Source organism: Lacerta agilis, chromosome 2 (genome assembly GCF_009819535.1).
Source record: "Lacerta agilis isolate rLacAgi1 chromosome 2, rLacAgi1.pri, whole genome shotgun sequence".
Lineage (NCBI taxonomy): Eukaryota > Metazoa > Chordata > Lepidosauria > Squamata > Lacertidae > Lacerta > Lacerta agilis.
Genome location: NC_046313.1, coordinates 50,566,197 through 50,574,294, shown reverse-complemented (window position 1 = coordinate 50,574,294; position 8,098 = coordinate 50,566,197). Strand labels below are relative to the sequence as shown.

The following is an 8,098-nucleotide window of genomic DNA, read 5'->3' as shown; positions in this document are numbered from 1 at the left end:
CATGGAGCAATCTAAGCAGTTGGTGAGAAGGGAGAGAAAATCTCCATGGCCCTGGGGTCAGACTTGGGAAGGGTGCAGGAGGGGGAATACATTTTCAATGTTTGTGTTTTGTTTTGTTTGTTTTGTACTGTCCTGCCAAAATGCCCAAGGCAGTCCTGCTCAATGCCAACCTTCTCAAATACTTTTGCAATCCTGCCTGGTTCATATCTCTTTTGTCATTACCATTCATGAGAAAATGTTAATCCTGAATTTATGTTAAATGTTCATATTAACATATCATTTATTCTTCAGAACAATTCTCTATGCTATGCTGTTGATTACTGTCACTTATCCCAAACCTAATCTCTCTCTCTCTCTCTCTCTCTCTCTCTCCTCTCTCTCTCTCTCTCACACACACACACTTTAGATAGGGCCGTCTTTAGCATATGCGCCACCAGGGTGCAAAGATCCACCCAGCGCCCCCAAATTTGGTTTAGCCGCCCCCAATTTTTTTGATCAAGTAGTCAGGCTATAAACCTTGCTGAATAAAAAGTATTCAGAAAATGGCAGAGATATTAATGTGTCAACACTCACCAACAGGAAGTCCCCAGGACCAAGGTCTCAAATTCAGCTGGCATATGTGTTCCCCTAGTGCTGTTCTGGAAGCAGAACAGGGCAACATGACCCAACATGGTCCCAAACTTTGGTTCGAAGCCTAAAGCAGCAGCAACGAGGAAGGCACAGAGGGTGGAAAGGGCAAGGGAGCCACGCTCGCTCCTCTCCACAGCTCCCCCCTTCTTCTGCTGCTGCTTCTCCGCCACCGCTGCTCCGTCTCTGTGCGCAGCACCCCTCCCTACCGCAGCTCCGATGCCTGCCCTTGTGAGAGAGGCAGGCGGTGGTGGTGGGATCAGCGGCCCAAAACGGGCTGCTCCTCCCCCGCCCGCCTCACTCGAGTATAAGCCGAGGGCGGCTTTTTCAGTACAAAAAGTGCTGAAGACTCGGCTTATACTCAACTATATACAGTAAGTCCTCTAAATTCAAATGCTTTAAATGTTTAAAGGAAGGTAATTTAGGGCCAATTCATGCATTATGAAATAGCACTGACTGTGTTGACAAGAGCATCATAAAGCAGAAATGGATTATGTATGCAGCAGATATTTTTGTGAGCAGGGATATCTGCAAGAGCCCTATGTCGACAATTCCTGCTATGTCTTTTTGTGAATACCCATTATAAGGGCTTCTTCTACCAGTATGAGTTTAAGAAGAAATCTCAGCAAGCTTATGCTGATCTCCTTAAACAAACGAACCTACACAGAAAGAGGTGAAGAGAGTTTATTTTGACATTGTTTCTTAGGGAGCTTTTTTTGGGAGACTTATTAGGACACAATTTGAGAATCTCAATGACAAAGGTAATCCTCAGGAATCGGCCTCTGTTTTCAGTGCTATCACAGATGATGACGAGATAGGCACCCGCAGGATTGTCCCCAAGATGGAGACAGCCAAGATCATTTTACATGAATATACAAAAACAGCTGCTAGATACAGAACAAATTTTGGGCATCAACAATCATGACAGAATTCAGCATTAACAGTCTAGTGAGCGATGAAAGGTGCTGTGGCCTATCCATTATCTGAGCCATCCATATCCCTGGATTATGTTACAGTATAATGATTTCAATATACATTAAAGAACAATCCTGCATCAGCTGAACAGCTGGGGAATGGGGGGCAATTTACGAGGTTTGCCTGCTGAAATCAATAGACTCATTGATAGCAGTGAGCTTTATATCTAGCCTTAGTTGACCTGAAAGATATCAGAATCTTATCTCTGCATGACGTGAAATTATTGTCCGCTAACTTCAGGAACAAAAGCATTTTTGAGCCAATACAGGCAACACTTTAAAGTTTGATAGCTTGGCTGTTCCAAAAGAGTTGTTTCATTTGTTTGCTTTTCCTAAACACCAGCATAGCTTTGTTCGCTGTCTTTATGATATAACAAATTAAATTGTTCCCCATTTCATTCTCTTCTGAAAATAAAAAACTTAAAAACCCCTCTGATCTGTGCTTTAACCTGCAGCACAGCTGGCTAGTTATGTCCTGGGGGGAAGGAAGGTTGGAAGAAAGCAAGCTGTGTTTTGTAGAACTGTAGATGTAGTGCATGAGCCTGGAATCTGTCTTAGTGTCAACTTTACCAAAAGCAGTCTACCATCTGGAGTATGTCCACACCCTTCTTTTCTTTTATAGCAAATTTCCTTATGGTGTCAAAGAATAGCTTGGAAGCATGTGAGAAAAGCCCAAATAACTGACAGCAATATCCTTTATAGGGATTTCGGAAGATGCAGGAAAATGAATGTGTTTTCTTTCTCTTAACAGATGACTCCTCAACAGGTAGAAAAAAACAACACCCCTTAATCAATAAGCAGTTTTACTGGAAGGTCACTCTGAGGCTGGCCTGCACAACTTGTATCCCACCAAGCTGAATGTTCCCCATCAGCCATGTACAGTGTCCTACCAGGGGCTCAGTAGGCACCTTATTTTTTTTGCTACTGCAAGGGCTGCCAAAACAAAGGGATAACCCTGTGTCTGGCAGGTGAACTGCATTAGGAACACGAAAAGCTGCCTTATGCCATCAGACCATTGGCTCATCTAGCTCAGTATAATCTACATTGACTGGTTGTGGCTCCCCAGGGTTCCACCTAGGGGACTTTCCCAGTCCTAACTGGAGATGCTGGGGATCTGTAAAGCAGATGTTCTGCCACTGAGCCACAACCATTCCTCATTCAGTTTCATGGCTCACGTGTTGCAAAGCATGGTTCAAGGAGAGGCTGGAGGGTGTCAGAACAGGGGCTTATAATCACTCCAGGCTTATAACATAGTGGATGTCAAACATATTGCTCTGCCAGAGGTGGATTTATGGGAGCATGACTGGTTCGGTCGCACTGGGTGTGGAGCCTTGGGGGCACCATTGGGGATGCTGCAACGATGATTTAGAATGGTGCACAAGAAGCAGAGGGGCACTGGATTTTGGTGTCACACAGGAGACCTCTGGAATCTGAGTCCCCAAGATCTGCCACTGCCTCTTCCTTCCCATGTTTGCAATAGCTAATTAGGAGGGCAGATCATACTACTTCAGCTGTGCTGGCAAACCTCCCTTTGACCGAGTCAGGTTTTTACCTGCCCTACACCTGTTGTCATAGGTGTGACAAAATGGAACAGGAAAGCCTGGCACTATTAATTAGGCCCATGGGTCAGAGGTTCCCTACCCTATCCTGGGCCTAGGGATTCCCACATGCAGATCTCTCACTGCTTTCCTCAACTGCACCATGAAAGCTGTTGCCACTGAAAAATCATACTGATTCTCATCAAAGAAAACACAGCACCTTTGGGCATCTTACAGACACAAGTGTCCTTGTTTTCCCATGAGCTCAGGAATCCTGCACATGTTTTTCTATTCATTAATTTCAATGTCTCCTCATGCAACTTTTTGTTCCAAGTCAACTAACAGAGTACAAAACACATGTGTATCTTTTACATCAATCATTGTTTTCTCCTTTGAAATACATGAAACTGGTAGACGGATCCTTTTCTTGATTATCTCTTCCATTGTTTATCCTAAGTCTTATTCTTCCCCAGCTGGTGTGCGTACCCCATTCTTCACCCGATAGATCTGTGTCCCACAGCATCCTATCCTTTCAATAATTTTTATTTCGTGAATTGTTGTTCCGCTGTGCCCCCCCCCCCGGAAGTTTTGAAGAAGATGACGCCCAAAAGGAGCCGATCACCCAATGAAACTACAAACCAATCATTTGCAGGACACCCCACCCCTCTGAGCTCCATCCTGTCCCTGAAAAAGCAGAATGCATCAACCGAGAAACAAGGGGAAGGAAGGTTCAGGCAAGAACCAGTGTGGTGTAGTGGTTAAGAGCGGTAGACTCGTAATCTGGGGAACCGGGTTCATGTCTCCACTCCTCCACATGCAGCTGCTGGGTGACCTTGGGCTACTCACACTTCTTTGAAGTCCCTCAGCCCCACTCACCTCACAGAGTGTTTGTTGTGGGGGAGGAAGGGAAAGGAGAATGTTAGCCGCTTTGAGACTCCTTCGGGTAGTGAAAAGCGGGATATCAAATCCAAACTCTTCTTCTTCTCTTTCTCTTCTTTCAGGCAAATGCAAAGGACAGAGTGATGTCTTCGCTTGAATTCCCCCAGTGTTGGGCATTTGTCATTGTTTGGCAAGCTTCAGAAATGAGAGTGATGGCTAATGATGAGGCGACAGCAAACAGAGTCCCTGGTGGTCCGGACAGCTTGTTTCTCCTCCATTACACTGAGAGAGCCTGGCAGCCAGCAGCCAGAGACCAGCACAAGCTGAAGGGCCATCCTATGGAACTCTCTTTCTGCCTTTACTTTTATCTCATTGTTTGGATGCATAATGAAGTTGAGACACAATAGGGAAATGAAACAGGCAGGGGGACTTGTTCTGCAGCAGCTACAAACCTGTGAAAAGTGAGCAATGCAAACAAGAGTCTCAGGGTAAGAGACACCTGGGGAAATGCCCTGTTTTGTGCCATATCCTTGTAGTGCGTGGCATGGTGAAGGAATAGGACTTTAAGCCATTTTGTGAATACTTTTTATTCAGCAAGGTTTATAGCCTGACTACTTGATAAAAAAAATAGTTCTCCAAGCATTTTACATAAAATAGTCATTAAAAATAACAATTGAAACAGTAACCAAATAAAAAAAAGTCAAGCTGAAGAAAATATCAACAGATTTTTAAAACAAACACACATGATAAAAATTACTTTTAATGTGTTATAGATCTATCTTTTATGAACTTGCACAATCATTTCGAAAGGACTTTTTTAACTCAAGAAATTACTTCTTCTCTTGGCTTCTGCTCAATCCTGCCCCACTGTCACTCAGCTCTACAGCTCACACTTGGCACAACTTCCCTCTACAACTGATAAACACACTTAACATCAGGTAGTGGACTGAAATTTCCTACATTGGTGTCTGCCTACGGAACATGATTTTATGACAATGAAATCCCCTACATGCCTGGGTAATTGGTTGGGTCCATTTCAGCAATGCTAACACTGCTGGGAGGAGAGAAATTGCCTGACATAAGTTGGTAGGGAAAGGGAAAGAGTGGCGCCTGCTATTCCCTGAGGAAAATATTAAACATTTTTTTAAATTTTTTTTTGCTTAATTTAATATTAACCCAGGAGACAGAACATTTCTCCTCTCTCTGGAAAATACTGCACATTTTATAGCTTCTTAGGAAAGACTTTAAATTTTCTCCATCCCACTCTGCACCTCACAGAATGTACATTTCTAAAAGCAAAAGGCTATGCTGAATTTTAAAACAACAGACACGCAAAATCCACAGCAGGCAGAAGATGCTTGAGGTAAGGTGGCATGGACAGAGAAATTAATAACTTTGTTTGGCCCCCCACCCCTGGCTGAGTTACTGCTATTGCAATGCTGTGGGGATTATTCCTTTAAAATGTCAACATATCCCAGTCAGTTTCATCCATGTATGTGTGTATCTGCTTGAAATCTATTGGAGCTGAACTAGCACCATTTTGAACCCAAGCCGGGCCTGGTAACATCCATGGGCTCCAACTCCTTTCCTCTCCCACTTTGCTTCTTAACACATGTCAGATTGACACATAAACTGACTGCCACTTGCGATTTTGAAGAATGCTTTCCCAAGATGCACCTCAGCTGAAATGCCCCCGAGGAACAAAACAAAGATGAATCGCTTGGCTGAAAGGCATCTAGTGAACAATGAGTTTTATTCATTTGTATTGCAGCCAGGCTTGGAGCAAGCAGAGCGGCAGCACCAGGTTATTTGGCAGCTAGTAGAGGAGGGAAGCCATCCTACAAGCTCAGCTCCCTGCACTAAAGTGAGCATGGGGTGCATGTATGGAACGGCTAACTGGGACTATTTTAACCTGCATTATAGGGCTGTGTGGGGATTAAACACCTTGGAGCAAGAGCAAGCTATAACTGTGATAAATATTTTAAAACATTGCAGCCCCACAGCACATGACTAACATTACCCTCATTCCAAAACTGTTTTACTGTTCAGAATAAACCCCGAATTCTGCTATCCCTAATGGCCAATCTAGAGATGCCTGTGTTTGTTCAGCACACTCTTTCCCTTTTAACTACAAAATGAGGCGAGAATCTGGGAAGGGAAGTGAAACTTGTCCTCTCTCCCACCTTGATTCACTGTGTTTGGATGCTTTAAGCTACATTCACCCCAATCCAGCACTCTTCTGGTATCAGAACTAGACTGAGGGAAGCAGCTTAAAGCAGCGAGGTGTGGGATCACTCCCGAGTGCTCATATTGATATTTTAAAAATAGAGCCCTCCTATCCCCGTAAGTAGGGACGCGGATGGCGCTGTGGGTTAAACCACAGAGCCTAGGGCTTGCTGATCAGAAGGTCGGCAGTTTGAATCCCCACGACGGGGTGAGCTCCCGTTGCTCGGTCCCTGCTCCTGCCAACCTAGCGGTTCGGAAGCACATCAAAGTGCAAGTAGATAAATAGGTACCGCTCTGGCGGGAAGGTAAACGGCATTTCCATGTGCTGCTCTCGTTCGCCAGAAGCGGCTTTGTCATGCTGGCCACATGACCCGGAAGCTGTACGCCGGCTTCCTCGGCCATTAACACGAGATGAGCACCGCAACCCCAGAGTCGGACACGACTGGACCTAATGGTCAGGGGTCCCTTTACCTTTTATCCCCGTAAGTAAATAGGCAATGATGCACATGGCATAAGGCATACCCTGCAACATTTCTCAGATGAAAATAGGGACATCCTATTCAATTATTATTATTTATTATTATTATATATTATTATTATTATTTTATTATATATGATGCCCATATGGCTGGGTTGTACTAGCCACTCTGGATAATTTTCAACATAAATAAATCACAATAAAGCATTAAACATTAAAAAAAACTTCCCTATATAGGGCTGCCTTCAGATGCCTTCTAAAGATTGTTTATTTATTTATCTCCTTGGCTTGGGGGTGACATAGCCAGCTTTCTATGTTCCTATGTAACTCCCTCCAACTGGAGGCAGTGATGGCCACCAGCCTGAATGGCTTTAAAAGAGGATTAGACAAAATTATGGAGGATAAGGCCAATGGGTACCAATGGGTACTAGCCACAATGGTCGTCCTCTGCCTCCACAATCAGAGGCAGCAATGCTTCTGAATCCCAGCTGCCGGAGTCCACAGGAGGGGAGAGGGTTCTTGTGCTCGGGTCCTGCTTGCTGGTTTCCCATAATGGTCATCTGGTTGGGCACTGAGAAAACAGGATGCTGGACTAGATGGGCCACTGGGCTGATCCAGCAGAGATCTTACATTCTTAGGCTGTGTTCATTGGCACAGGGAGGACAGGTTGGCAGAAGCATCACTAGGGGTTGAGCCAGTGGGTATAAATTTTAGGTGTCAAGTGCCTAAATCTCCACAGGGAGGAGATAATGCTTGGGGTTGGACTATATGACCCTTTGGGTCCCTCCCAATTCTACAATTCTGTGATTCTGTGACAAGTTGGATTATTGGTCCACCTGGTTTAGTTTTGCATACATTTGACTAGTGGTGACTCTCTGGGATTCCAGACAGGGCTCTCTAGCAGTCCTACCCAGGAGATGCCAGGGATTGAACCTGGAACCTTCTGCATGCAAGACAGATGCTCTACCACTGAGCTACAGCCCTTCCCTAATTTGGTTTGGCTCTTTTCAGTCTAGGTCTTGGCCCATGTGCCAAAACTCACTCACAGCGTGACTCCATACCTGTTTATGAGTTAGGTCTTACTTCCATACAACTGTGCATAGGATTGCTGCCGCCCGCTGGAAAGTTACTGTCATTGTGTTTGCCCAGCAATGGGGATCATGGAGGTCCAAGGCATGGAGGTCCAAGAGGCAGCGCACCTCTGTCCCTCATCATGTGGCTTTGCAAACCAACCAAGGAACTTTAGTTGGAAAAAAAGTGTGGCAGGCTCCATGTGCCACCCACGTCAGCCAGCCGAAGCAATCCTGACATGGCAGCTCTGACAGGCACTAATTAAACTGATCTGGGTTCTACGCAGTGTGATCCTTTGCTCAAAG

The 8,098-nt window shown here is 44.9% G+C and overlaps 1 non-coding gene across 1 annotated transcript; it reads right to left on the bottom strand.

Annotated features, from left to right (window-relative positions):
- Positions 1–7,634: 7,634 nt before the first annotated feature.
- Positions 7,635–7,706, bottom strand: TRNAA-UGC. Its single transcript has one exon. It is a non-coding gene; the product is annotated as a tRNA-Ala (tRNA).
- Between the last annotated feature and the right edge of the window lie 392 nt (positions 7,707–8,098).